Source organism: Hemiscyllium ocellatum, chromosome 2 (assembly GCF_020745735.1).
Source record: "Hemiscyllium ocellatum isolate sHemOce1 chromosome 2, sHemOce1.pat.X.cur, whole genome shotgun sequence".
NCBI classification, from domain to species: Eukaryota; Metazoa; Chordata; class Chondrichthyes; order Orectolobiformes; family Hemiscylliidae; genus Hemiscyllium; species Hemiscyllium ocellatum.
This window is the reverse complement of record NC_083402.1, coordinates 119,187,340-119,200,869: the sequence shown is the minus strand read 5'-3', so window position 1 is coordinate 119,200,869 and position 13,530 is coordinate 119,187,340. Positions and strand designations below refer to the sequence as shown.

At 41.6% G+C, this 13,530-nt stretch overlaps 1 protein-coding gene across 2 annotated transcripts in view; it reads right to left on the bottom strand.

Annotated features, from left to right (window-relative positions):
- lpar1 (lysophosphatidic acid receptor 1) overlaps positions 1-12,136 on the bottom strand; it is a 101,325-nt gene extending 89,189 nt beyond the window's left edge. Inside the window, exon 1 of one of the 2 annotated variants that reach the window (XM_060839395.1) lies at positions 10,948-12,136. The gene's annotated coding sequence lies outside the window, so the exon portion shown is untranslated. The remainder of the gene's footprint in view (positions 1-10,947) is intronic. The other variant, XM_060839404.1, reaches the window with a different exon arrangement.
- Between the last annotated feature and the right edge of the window lie 1,394 nt (positions 12,137-13,530).

Below are 13,530 nucleotides of genomic sequence, written 5' to 3'. Positions count from 1 at the left end.
TACCCCAAAATCTCCTGTTGCTCAGTGTCAAATTTGTTCGAGAACAATTTGGGATGATTTACAATGTTAGAGGATGCTACATGAAGGCAAGTTGTAATGGATTCAAATCCTTGGTCATGTTGTATCACAACTGTATGCAACCCATCTTCTCTACCAGTTCATCAACAGCTGGATGGGGGCTCCTGTGATGCAATGGTCGTTCAAGTCCCACCTGGTCCAAAAGGTGTGCAATAAACATCTCTGAACAAGTTGATCAAAACAAAACCCACAAACAGCTAGAACACAATGATGATCCAGGAGCACAATGAGGGAAATGATAAACACTAAGCAATGATAATAATTGGATTTACATTCAATTCTCATGTGCCATGCTCATTCCTCGATCTTGACCTGGGCACTTTCCAGAGTTGGTTCACCACAGTGTAGATAAATATGAAGCGTAATTGCTCAGGGGAACAATTATCATTGCTCTCGAGAGCCAATGAGGCTCCTGCCTTGATCAAAAAAAAGCGACAAGAGATTGAAAAAGTTGGCCTGTTCTTTTCAGCGAGAAGGTGGCTGTGATTTGATAAAGGCTTTCAAAATTGTGACCAACCTAGATACAACAGAGAAAAGCTGTTCCTGCTTGTAAAAGATTAAAACAAAGCAAGAGGGCACAGAATTAAAGTGTTGTGCAAATGAAGCAAGGGTGATGCCAAGTGAAAAGTTTTCGCTCACGAGTAGTTTAAGAAAGGACATTGTTGTTATTGAGGGAGCCCAGCGAAGGTTCACCAGACTCATTCCTGGGATTGCAGGACTGACCTATGAAGAAAAACTGGATCAACTGGGCTTGTACTTACTGGAATTTAGAAGAATGTTGAGAGATCTCACAGAAACAAATTCCTGATGGGACTGGACAGGCCATGTGTGGGAAGAACATTCCTGATGTTGTGGAAGTCCAGAACCAGGGGTCACAGTCTAAGAATAAAGGGGTAAGCCACTCAGGACTGGGCCGAGGAAGAATTTCTTCACTCGCAAGTGGTGAACCTGTGGAATTCTCTCCCACACAAAGCTGTTGGGGCAAATTTGTTAGATACATTCAAGAGGGCGCTTATCATGGCCCTTGCGGTTAAACAGAACAAGGGGTACAAAGAGAAAGTGGGAGTGGGATACCAAAAATTGCACAATCAGCCATTATCATATTGTATAGTGGTGCAGGCTCCATGAGCCAAATGGCCTACTCCTGTACTAAATTTCTATGAATGCACTGCCTAGAAGCAAAGTGGCAGCAGTTTCAACTGAAGCATTCAACAAGGCATTGTTGAATAGCATGCAAGAGTCTGAGGAAAGAACATGAGACTGGCACTAGTTAATGACGCACGTTTGAAGAGTTGCTGCAGGCCTCCGTCCATGCCATAACAATTCTGTTGTGCTGTGATATTTGACACAGTCACAGAATGGTTACAACACAGAGGAGGTCATTCAGTCTGTCGCGTTGGTCCTGGCTCCTTGCAAGAACAATGTATCCAAGATCCACTATCTGTCTCTGGAGCCCTGCAAATATTCTCTCTTCAATTGCTCACCCAATTCCCGGTTGAAAGCCATGACTGAATCTGGCTCACCTCATTCTCAAGCAATGCACATCAGATCACAACCAAAGGCTGCTGGAAAGGCTTCGTTCTCACCTTACTGTTGATTAAGATGTGTTAAATTGGAGACTGCTAATTCTCTCCAACTATCATCACTTTCAAAATCCATCATGATTTTCAACATTCCTATCACACCTCCTCTCAGCTTGCTCTTAAAAATGTCGTGGAAGTGCCTCATTCTTGAAGCCACTTGAAAATCATTTCTATGCCTTCTCAAAAGTCAAAGTCAGCGCATCCTTCTTATAGTGCAAAGAAAGATTATTATTTTGGAAAACTCTCACCTGCTTTCTACAGTGGATATTTAGTTTAGTTGAGCAATGTTTGTAGCCACTAACAAGTGGACGGAAATAAAAATATTGCTATCCTTTATGCCCCTGCAGAGACTTTCAATACTGAACAAGCAGAAATAATCTTCCAAGATAACTGACGCACTCAACATTTCACCTTCACCGTCCAAGGATAACTGAGTAACTTCATGGACAGAAATATTTTTGCTTTTTCATTACACAAAGATATTTTAGCTTCAGACTAAAAGATTTTTTTTTACATTTTACTTCTTGCCTCAACTATCACCGAACCACTTTCTAGCACATAAGAAAAGCAGGATTCCAAAATGTTCAATTTATTTTGATAAGATGGGGGTGTCGCTGATGAGGCCATCACTTACAAGATCTACTCATTTAGTCTAAGACCCATGTACCAAGTTTTGATGAAATCCACCCATTAGTCTTTGAGGTATATGGCCACATACATGAATGGATGAAATCAGTGTTCTACCACATTACTCCACTAAAACTGATGCATACAGAACAAATGTCATTTTTATAGCATCTGTAATTCAGTAAATCTTCAAAGAGGGGCGTGCTCAAAGAAAAATAGGTTTTAAAGTAGCACCTTAAAAGGAAAAGTCAGGTGGAGAGGTTGAGGGAGCTGGATCTGGAGCTTAGAGTCCAGATGATCAAACACTAAAAACTGGACATGTGCAAGAGGTTAGATTTGGAGAAGCTCCACAATTTCACAGGATTGGAGATGGGTATGGTGATAAGAGGGGACAAGACTTTAGAGAGATGTGAAAACAAGAATGCACCATTTAAATTTGAGGCACACACAGACCAGAATCCAATGGAAGCCAGCAAACACAGGAGGAATGGGTGAACAGGACTCAGTGCAAGTTAGAATAATGGCTGCAAGGTTTCAAGTTTCTGAAGAATGGAAGATGGATCTAAAGAGGAGAACATTAAAATAGTCAAGTCTAAAGGTAACAAAAGACAGAGTTAAGGTCATTCCAGATCAGCAAAAGTATGAACATTTGGCCAACCGTAGATGTACCAGTGTTTATTTACTGTACTTTTTGTTTCACATTTTAACTTGGTGATTGATCTTGCTGTAAAAGACATACCTAGGAAAGACAGAACTAACACGAATCGAAAAGAGATAGATAACCTGCAACTGGTGAATTGGAACACAATGGTGGTGGTTTTGGGGGCGGGGGGAGAGGAGGAGTGGCCACACTGTTAGAATACCAATTGCTCCCACTGTATCCAATTCCACGATACACAAAGGCAAACACAGCCATTAACTCTGTTGACTCAGCAATTAATGAGGGCTACAAAGGTCATTCCCAAAGATTGATATAGGCCTGTCTCATAGCTTTCCAAATGAACTAATGCTTGTCAAAAAGCCCATCGGCCTGGAAACACAAGCATTTACAATGGCACTTCATCAAGATCCATTGAAGTCGCCACTTTTAATGTTTCGTGGCACTTATAATTTCATCTTCACAGGCTCAGGTTGCTTTTCATGCATTTTACCTTAAAGGCACTTACCGGCTGCCTAATAACATCTGTTCCCAGTTTTGCGAGCAAAAAGGACCGGATGTGGTTGTACTGTGGCCCCGAACAGGCTTGTAGGGAAAAGGGAAAAGAAAACTTTTGCACAAAGCATTTGCTGTTGGCAGTGCCATATGTTTTTCAGATTATTATTGGCTCGATTAGGATAAAATCCAAATTGGTATTGACAGGACAAAACCCTAATTTAAATAGATAACATCAGCACAAGAGTTCCAGACATTTTCCCCCTCAAACAGGAACAGAACAAGTAACAACATCAAGAAATGACAGGCCAGACAATGGATATAGTTCACTTCTCTGCCTTCCACTGATACCTGGACCAGTTAAAAGACAAACATGGTTATTTGTTACTGCACCTGCATCAGAAGCAAAGTTTGCTTGCACTTAAAGTTTACTTCAGTTTGTTTGCCTTAATAGTGAATACTTGAAGCATTTAACTGCATCATTTGACTGCCTGGCCTGACCACAAAAATGCATTTGGATTCAGTTCTAAAGCTTCCATCAAAGGAAACCAAATCATTTTGTTTTGCTAACAAGTCACTTTATTACCCTCAGCCAGTGCTTCGGATTCAGACCTCCTGTCACCTTTTCGTGAATCTGGTTCATTACATCAATTTTAAACCAATTGATGTGGGAAATTTCCTCCTCTCAATGACAAATCAACATACAATAAAAGGAACTTCTGTGGAAATGTGAGGAGGAAAAGATGTTAAACTTGCTAATTATTTTTTGCTAGGTGTAACAATCACATTGGAAACCAATTCACACCGAAATAAATGAAGAATGCACAATTTTTTAATCTTTTTAAAGAAAAAAAGACCAGGGTCCTCCTGAGATATTCCAGAGGGCTGTGCCCTTCAGGCAGAATCAAATGTCATTGACATTCCTAGTGAGGTATGGACAGGAACTCCCACCTCCTGTTCAAATAGCAACACTGATAGCCCCGATAACAGCTCAATAATGAAAGGTTGGCAAAGGTCATACGTATTCAGGCATTGTTTACTGTAATCAAAGTTACACTATTCCCCAACATGTAATCTTCAATAATTATGCCATCATTATAACCTCAGTGAAGTGGCTTAACAGTAAATATACACCATTTTCCTCCATTCATTAGTAGATTTACATGGAAATTGTTGGGAATTTGATTGCAAACCTAGTACCAATGATATGCAAGAATTATGTAATTTGCAACAATTTAATTGTGAGTGGTTTTTTAAAAAAGATTTTCTTCTGAATTTAGCTAGGTTTTTCCACATCCTTCTCCCATTCCTCAACATGATTAGATTAGATTCCCTACAGCGTGGAAACAGACCCTTTGGCCCAACAAGTCCACACCGACCCTCTGAATGTGTTTATTTAGCCCAAAAACTAAGTGCCCCATTGGAAAAAAAACTTAAACAGGTCCTTATTCATACAGCATGGAATTAAGTCAAATCAGTGAAATCCAGAGATCCTGGGTTCAGTGATTTCAACTTTAACTGTACACATATGAGCAACAGAAGGGAATGTGTTTTGCACTGATTCTCTTGAGTATGAAAATGGTACTCAAGTCAAACATCCAAACTCAAAGCCTGTCCCTGAGAGCAACCTACCTCCTTAAGAAACCAGTGCATGTAAGGAAACTGGTTCAATGAAGGGTAATGGGAAGAGAAGAGAGTCAAAAAAGTACAAAGGGAGAGAAAAAGGAATGTATCACTCCAGATATTAGCCCAGTTTACCATCCAATAGTAAAATAAAAGCTAATAATTCAACAATCTCAATTAAATTTCACCATTAGAACGGTCAACAATGTTCATTCTCATGCTTGCTATTTTAAAGCAAATAACATGAATAGATTAGGCATGAAACTGTTAACAGTCCAGCTCACTACAATGATGCATTTCATACGGCAATATTACAAAGTACTGATTATCCAAGCAAAAATTACAGAGGTCATTTTTCCAACTTCGTGACTGTGCCAAAAAGGAGAAAATTAAAGCTTGCTGTTGGTTTTCAGAAGGCTGTCATTTCCTGCTCGTACTGGATTATTTTTATGTTATATTTACTTCAGAACTGTATCTGTCACACAGCTCAAAACCTACAGGCCAGCTCTCCAAGTGAAACTCTCACTTCAGAGACATCAGTTACTGAGTAAAGTGGCTCCAACACCAGGCAGAAAAATCGCTAAAATTTTTCTACACACCATATGATGATTTCATCAATTTGTTCACATTAAAGTGTTCATTCATTCTTGTCAATCATTCAGTTTCCATTTCAAGGAAAATCAGAGATTTGTCAAAAATACATTATCGATTGTCAGAACATGAGTCATCACTGCAGGGGCAGTCTTTATATTCACCCATTCCTAATTCCCCTACTGAAGGACTCTCTCTTCAAATCTGTGCTCAGAGGAATTCTCACAACTCCACTAGGTAAGGGTTCCATTTGACCCAATAAAAGTAAAGAAACTGGGATGGACTTCCCTGCCAAAGTGGCATGAAACTTGTAGATGGCAGCATTCCCTTCGACCATGTTCCTCCTGCCCCTCATCCTTCTAAGGGGCACAGTATTAGGATGCACCTCGACAAGGGTCATAGTGAGCTGCTGCACTGCAGCTTGTATAAAGCACAAAAGGAATCTATGTTGGTAGTCTAATTCTGACAGATATTTTTGTACAAATGATCAGCAGCCACACCAAATCAAACAGAGGCAAACCCAATTCTGGAGACATTGGAGTTTCATTCATCTAACATTCCATCACCTCAACAAATGGCATTGGCAAAGAAGTAGTTGTCAAATCTCAGTCAGAAATTTTCTTTAATGGAAAAAGTAATGGATCAGTTATGTTGCACTCCAACCAAGCATTTAAACAGCCTGAAAAATCAACATTCCCTCAATTCACAATTCCTTGATACATTACAGATAGCCGATTAACACATTAGTCTTGGCTCAGTGGTAACATGTTCACCATTGATTCAGTAAGTTGCAGGTTCAAGCCCTAATCCAAACTTGTACAAATGAATATGCTGGAACTTCAGTATGGTACCAAAGCAGTAGCAAGTCAGGGAAGAGGACAAACTAATACTAATACCACATTTACCCACTCATACAGATGCTAAAGAATCCGCGAATACTATTCATAAATGAAAAGGGCAATCGATGTTTGAACATCATATAGCATCTCAAAATCAGGTTAGCAGGTTATTTCTCACTGCTTTTGCTGGAAGCTTGCAATGTTGTTCTCCATTACCAAGTCAGAATTCAGGACACCTAACTATAGTCCAACAGGTTTATTGGAAGTCTTCACCTGATGAAGGAACAGTGCTCTGAAAGCTTGTGATTTCAAATAAACATGTTGGACGACAACCTGGTGTCGTGTGACTTCTGACTTTATCCACCCCAGTCTAACACTAGCACCTCCACAAGTTCTACATTCCAACAATAACCACACAAAAAGGACACATTATTGGTTATCAAAAGATTTTGGTTGCCCTCAAGTTGTCAAAGGCCTTCAAGAAACTGAAGATCTTTCTCTGCTTTTGTTTCCTTCGCATTTATGAAGTTAGCAATAAAGGAATAATAGCCTGATTTATGAGGCCTGCCCCAACTAAAGTCACAAAATACTGTGCAGACTTCTTGGAATTCAAAGTTAATCACACTGAAAGATGTAACACAAATTTGGATTCCTCTGATCAGAAGGCTGATAAGCAGAGCACAATGTATATCCAAAAGTCAAACGGAAATGAGTCACTACACCTACCTTTCAGCAGGTTAAACTGTTTTGTAATTCATGCAAATCCAGACAGCATTCATTATGGACTGCACTACATGCGTTCACTTTACTAAGAAAGACTTAAGCATAAGATGGAAATCAACAATACTTCAGGCCTTTAGGAACTGCTTAGATCCTATCCAAGTATTTTTTTTAAGTCATTGATAAGTGTACTTAAGTGAGAAAGGTTGTGCAATGTTAATACCAACAGATAAAAGGGTAAGAGATCTTTTCCAAACATGTTCATCATCGAATTGTGCTCCAGCTGAGATCAAAAATCAATCCCAAACCAAGCAGTGTCATTCTATGGGCATTGATTAACAAATAAAAACAACATTCCATACTTTAAAAAGGGAGGGAATATGGCAAATGCAAGGCAAAGGGACTAATTGGATATCGTAATTTCAAAGAGAAAGCACAGACACATGCAGCTGACTGAGATCTCCTTGGCTGAATTGTGGTAGGAATTCTTTTTGAAATTTGCAGAGAGCGAGGACTACTTATTATGCAAAGGAAATGACTAGCAGAACATCATCTCCAAATGGCTATAGGAACCTGGGTAGAATGTGGTCGTTGTGATCCCAGCCTGACAGCCAACATTAAATACTGCAAGCAGCTGTCATAAAGTAGTTATTAACTTCAAAGCAGAATGCAACTAAACAGTAAATTATATATTTTGATTTTGATCAAAATCAAGTAACAGCACAAGGTAAATATTAAATCTTCAAGTAATGCTGGACAAAACATTTGCCAAACAGTTTTTGTGTCATCAAAACATGTCATCAGGAATGTGTATTGTACTGAAAATACCACACCTCTCTCAAACATGAAGAAATTTGATAAGCAATTTAAAGGATGGCTCTGATTTAGGAAAATGACTACTAATGTGATCACTATGCCAATCAAGTCTATACAAAAAAAAGTGTTAAGAATACTTTGCAGGGGTAAAGCATTTGGGACATTCTTATTGCACAGAGAGAATGACCAGGGCATGCGACATGCAGAGAACATCACAATATCAAAGAGCTGCGGCATTGAAACTAGCTGCAAAATCTGGTAAGTAATGTTCTGGTTTCTAGCACAGGCACAATGCAATGCTGTACAAACCCTTGTTTGCCTACAACCCACAAAAGTCAAGGGCTGAATCACCCCTTTTATGAAACCAAAGAATACAGCAACTGTGGAGAAACCAATACAAGCCCAGCGGTTTTACAGATTAATGCAGCATTTCGCTAATGCACAAGGATGTCATTATTTTTCTGTTGGAAAAGTATCAAGACTAATGAATTAAACATGATGTTCGCCCTTGAAGTGTGAACCCATTGAGTGATGACTACCTCTCAAAGACATTAGGTTAAACATTCAGAACGGGGGCCAGGGAGGGGAGGTGGGGGAGAAGACTCAATTAAACCTGTGCATGCTTCACAGGTGAAGGTTTCAAAACAATGGCTCCCATCTAATCCACTTAAGTTCCATACAAAATGTCTTGTGAAGCATTTCTTCACACAATGGGTAACTGTCTTCCACAGGAAGTTGTTAAGGCTGCAAGTCAGATTAAACTTTTAAAATTGCAATTGATAGGTTTCTGCCACAATGTGGTAATTTCCCAGAAGTTGGCATACAGGTCACAATTTCAATTGATGAAAAACCTGAGAGTGATGTGAACTGAGACACAGATAGCGCACAACTTCAAAAGGAACATGGAACAGGTAGCAACACATGTTACTGAGTATTGTTAGCTCTGCTGCCTCAGATCCGGGTTCAATTCCAGCCTACATGGAGTTTGCACGTTCTCCCCGTGTCTCCGTGGATTTCCTCTGGATGCTCCTCTTTCCTTCCACAGTCCAAAGATGTACAGGTTAGGTGGATTGGCCATGGTAAGTTATCCATAATGTCCATGGTTGTGCAGGCTAGGTGGATTAGCTATGGGAAATGCAGAGTATAGGGATGCTCTTTGGAGGGTCAACGTGGACTTGATGGGCTGAATGGCTTTCTTCTACACCGTACAAAGTGATTCATTTTGGACGAATGATGGCAGATAATGTAAAAGTGCAATTCTGAAAGAGGTGCAAGAGCATGGGTACCTAGATGTAAAGGAATCCTTCGAAATTTGCAAAATTCTGAAAGGGGAGAGAGAGAGAACAGATACAGAAAGGATATATTCCCTGGCTATGGGGTCGAGCACCAGGAGACAGAGCTTAAAAAGTAAACAAATTAGGACTCTGCCAAGAAGAAATATCTTTACTTGAAAGACTAATGAATCCCTGGCATTCTGGACCAAGAGATCTAAGGAAACTTCGTTATTACGTTTGTTCAAGAAAGGGAGTGATAGATTTCTAATTATTAATGGTATTAATGGATATGGGGATAGTGTAGGAAAATGGAATTGAGGTAGATGATCAGCCATGATCTCGCATGGCCGATTAGATTTGATGGGCTGAATGGCCTAATGTTATATTCCTAAATCCCTAGATTTCACTAACAGGATCAGTCATAAGTATAGTGTACAACAGCAAGAGTGTTGTATGAAATTTGTGTAGAACACGTTCACCTTCAAGTGGAGAATGGTGTTGGGTGCCTCACTCTACCAAAGGTGCAAAAACTTTCAAAGGGGGTTCAGGGAGATTTGTGAGAATGGTTCCAGGCACGATGGGCTTCAATCGTGCCAATGGTTTAGAGACGTTGGAACTGTTTTATTTCCTGAATAGGCCAAGTGCAGATTTGTTGAAGGTTGTCAATTTCATGAAGGGTCAGGACAGCATACATAGCAAGAGTCTCTTCCCATTGGTGGATGCATCAGGAACTAGAGGGCAGAGTTGATGGCGAGAACAAAAAGTAATGGTGAAATGAGGACAAACTTTTCCACAGAGCAAGTGGTCAGGATCCGGAACACACTGTCAAGGCATTCAAAAGGAATTTGGATTGCTATCCGATAAGAAAGTGCAAGGCTACAAGGAGGAATGGCACTGGGTGAAATGGGAAATGGCACTGTGCGTCACACCAGCACAAACATGATGGGCCAAACATCCTCCCTAGAAGCATTCAGCGATTCTGTGTCACAATTACATGTAAAAGCTTGGAATGAAGCTCCAGGGAGTATAAACAACAGCACCGAGCAAGTTCTAAGTAAAGAATAAAGAACAAAAGAAAAAAATTGAACTTATGGACAGATCACCATAACCAAACTGAACAGTGAAGCAGACTGGAAGGGCTGAATGGCCTCCTTCCGTGCCTGTTACCCAGTGAGTGATGAACATTACGAGGATGTATTCACCCATCGCCTGCCCAGTTTCCCTCGTACTGATATTGACCCTGTTCCACTGGATTACTGTTTACATTCAACTCAGGCATCAATCTCTGTGAGCACATTCTTACGACTGGACCCAAAGTTTTTCAAAAGGCTGCAAAAGCGTGTGGACCGTAAGCAAAGAGGAATCCAACTGAACCGCACCGCGTGTGGGAGAAATCAGCACAGAACCCCATGCATCAACCCCCCCAAAAACAGCACTTTTAAAAAAATCAATCACCTCACGAACAAAATTAAACAATTTCACAAACTCAAGTGAAAAATCTTTCCTATCTGCAACCAAACGGAACAGAAAGTTTAAATGAAGATGTCAAATGTTGGTGCCATTATTGGTTAAAACACAATCAAGTTGCAGAGCATAGATTAACGTAGATGAGGAGAATGAGGGGTAGGGGCTAGAGCAGGTACCTGGCCTCACAGTGGTCTCTTGCTCCCCGTTGCCTTCAATGGAGTGGCTGGAGGAGCAGCAACAGGGACAGAATAAAAAGAAACAGCTTTCTGATGAACAGTTGACAGTTAATAATTATCCGTTCAATCCTGCAAGTAACTCTGTAGTTGCATTGTAACCCCGTGGAGAAATAACACCATCTTCACACATAAGGCGAGAGGAATTTATATTTTCACAACCTTCTCGAAGAAAATGCTGGCTCGGGTTTAAATGCCTGAATGAAAGGACCGTCCCGTTGTCCCGCTAAGCAGGCAGTGGCTCCGCTCCCTCTGGCTGTGTGTGTCTCTCTCTCTCTCTCTTTGCTCTTCCCTCCCGCACTGTGCCCTGTTTCCCGATGTCTCTCTCTCTCTACCCTAGTTTCCTGGGCTGTCTCCACCCACACTGCGCTCTCTATCCCGGTCACTTACACTGTCCGCCCCGTTTTCCCGAGTCTCTATCTCCCCTGAGCTCTAACTGTCCCGTTTTTCCCGCGTCCCTCACTCTACGCTTTTCCTTGGATCTCTCTGTACCTCTCTACGTTCTAGTTTCCGCTGACCCCTCACCTTGCACTGTTTTCCTATGGCCCCTCTCTTTCCACACTACGCTCTATTTTCCGCTGGCCTCACACACTGCGCTTAGTTTCTTTCACTGATGTGCGTTCTATTTTCCTCAGCCCTTTCTCCATACACTCACACTACGCTGCTTCCCCGTCTCCCCTTTCTCTGCGCCCACACTGCGCCCTGTTTTCCTCTCACTCTCTGCGCCCACACTGCGCCCTGTTTTCCTCTCACTCTACGCTGTTTCCCCTCCCTGTGTCTATGTGCGCCCACACTGCGCTGTTCCCCTTCTGCCTGTGTCTGTGTGCGCCCACACTGCGCTGTTCCCCTTCTGCCTGTGTCTGTGTGCGCCCACACTGCGCTGTTCCCCTTCTGCCTGTGTCTATGTGCGCCCACACTGCGCTGTTCCCCTTCTGCCTGTGTCTGTGTGCCCCCACACTGCGCTGTTCCCCTTCTGCCTGTGTCTATGTGCGCCCACACTGCGCTGTTCCCCTTCTGCCTGTGTCTGTGTGCGCCCACACTGCGCTGTTCCCCTTCTGCCTGTGTCTGTGTGCGCCCACACTGCGCTGTTCCCCTTCTGCCTGTGTCTGTGTGCGCCCACACTGAAAGCCGGCTCTCCTGAGCTGGGTGAGCCTGGCGCTGACGTCAGCCCCGTGCCGCCAACAGGCTGGGCTTTAATTACAAACACATTTGGGATGCTGCCTGATTTTAATATATACATACACCTCTTTTTGTTTTACAAAATCTAAACTGCCCCCAAGCCCCCTCTCACAACCTCTACCTTAAATCTTATTCATATCTTTCAAATGGGGGGAGGCGAAGAGGGAGATAGATTTGTTCCTCTGGTAACAAAGTCTCCTTCTTTCAATGTTATTTTATTCACTCTGGAAAACGTGGCCGAATTCATCAACTTGGCAATGACCGCCTTTTTTTTCCCTCTCCCTCCTTGAATATCTTGCATATGTGGGTTGTAAACCTTACAGTCGGCCAGGGAAATAATAAATGGGAAGAGGAAAAGATAGCGAATAGATGAATGAGATTTTTTTTAAAAAAAACTTAAAATTACCGTTTCACCCAAAACCTCTGAAAGTCGTAAATCGTTTGTCGCGAGGCACATGAAAACAGGACGGACCTGTAATTGTATCGTATCACAAAAGTAAGGAATATTGAATAAAGTTGCATGTTGAAAGTGTTTGCAAGGTTAATGTCCCCAGATGAAAAACAAGAGGAAGGAGGTTCAGTTGAGTTGCATAATCGTGAAATTCACGCGGGAGTTGTTTGGGGAGAGGGGTGTTGTTTGGTCTAGCTTTAACTTCGAAAAGAAACACAAGTGCAAAACACCAACTCGTACTACTCAAAATACCGAACGTTTTGAACTTGAGCCAACTTTATTTTCTCATTTCTTAGTCCTGTCGTTGTAGAGCTCCCAGCTCTGCAGCATATTCTCAATCTCGTTAAAATATGTCTGTGTTGGAAAAGGCGTTTCTGTTCCATCCGCGAGACCGCCTCCTTTACTCCTTGTTAGTAACTCAACGCTTGAGAAGGACCAGAGGTGAAACGGAACAGTAAAATGACTAGTTATCCCTCCTCCTCTGTAATAAGACTGAAGTGGGAAGTCTACGTGGAAATTATGCATGAAAACAGATGGCTTTGGAACGATTCAACTGGCAATCCTTTTCTTGCAGACAGTGCAGGAGGGAAAACTGGTCAATGAATTACATCGAACTGACAGCATAAAAACGGATCTTTTCGCGACATGTTTAGCCTCCCACTCTATTTACTCTAACTCACTCGATCAACATTTTTTTTCTATTCCTTTCTCTATGTTTTTATTCCCATAAATGCACCAAAGTTACTCACCTCAGCTTCTCGCCATTCCTGAATAAAGATGTTTCTCTTGAATTCCTAATTGGGTAGATGACTGATTATTTATCATCACTGACTGTGTAAACATCTTCTCTGTGCCCAACCAATCAAATTCCCTTCATCACTTTAGGTCACCTCTCT